This window comes from Triticum aestivum, unplaced genomic scaffold (assembly GCF_018294505.1).
Source record: "Triticum aestivum cultivar Chinese Spring unplaced genomic scaffold, IWGSC CS RefSeq v2.1 scaffold104836, whole genome shotgun sequence".
Classification (NCBI taxonomy): domain Eukaryota; kingdom Viridiplantae; phylum Streptophyta; class Magnoliopsida; order Poales; family Poaceae; genus Triticum; species Triticum aestivum.
Genome location: NW_025308893.1, coordinates 1 through 679, shown reverse-complemented (window position 1 = coordinate 679; position 679 = coordinate 1). Strand labels below are relative to the sequence as shown.

Genomic DNA, 679 nt, shown 5'->3' with positions numbered 1-679 from the left:
ACTACAAAGACGATTGTACATTGCTTTGGCCGCTCCCTCTCAACTACGGAGACGAGTTTAACGCGGTTTCCACCCCTCCCTCTCAAGCGCACCACTGCATGCTTGCCGCGCCACAACGCCGCCGCTAGACTCGTGAATCGTGAGCACCCAGCTATAACTTACCGCACTCGTGCAAAATAATTAAACACGGTAAATATATTACTTACACGTGCGTTTTGTTTTGCAAGCGGCGCAAAAAAATTAAAAAGGGAATGCAACACGAGGACTTCCTAGGAGGTCACCCATCCTAGTACTACTCTCGCCCAAGCACGCTTAACTTCGGAGTTTTGATGGGATCCGGTGCTTTAGTGCTGGTATGATCGCATCCGACATGTTACCCCCGTCTTCCTCCCTTATCCTTGCCCCTCCCAGCTCCACTACAAAGACGATTGTACATTGCTTTGGCCGCTCCCTCTCAACTACGGAGACGAGTTTAACGCGGTTTCCACCCCTCCCTCTCAACCGCACCAGTGCACGCCTGCCGCGCCACAACGCCGCCGCTAGACTCGTGAATCGTGAGCACCCAGCTATAACTTACCGCACTCGTGCAAAATAATAAGACACGGTAAATATATTACTTACACGTGCGTTTTGTTTTGCAAGCGGCGCAAAAAAAATTAAAAAGGGAATGCAACACGAG

The 679-nt window shown here is 50.4% G+C and overlaps 1 non-coding gene across 1 annotated transcript; it reads right to left on the bottom strand.

Moving 5' to 3' along the window:
- Nucleotides 1-248: 248 nt before the first annotated feature.
- On the bottom strand, nt 249-367 carry LOC123179623 (5S ribosomal RNA). Its single transcript, XR_006490506.1, has one exon. It is a non-coding gene; the product is annotated as a 5S ribosomal RNA (ribosomal RNA).
- Nucleotides 368-679: the final 312 nt, after the last annotated feature.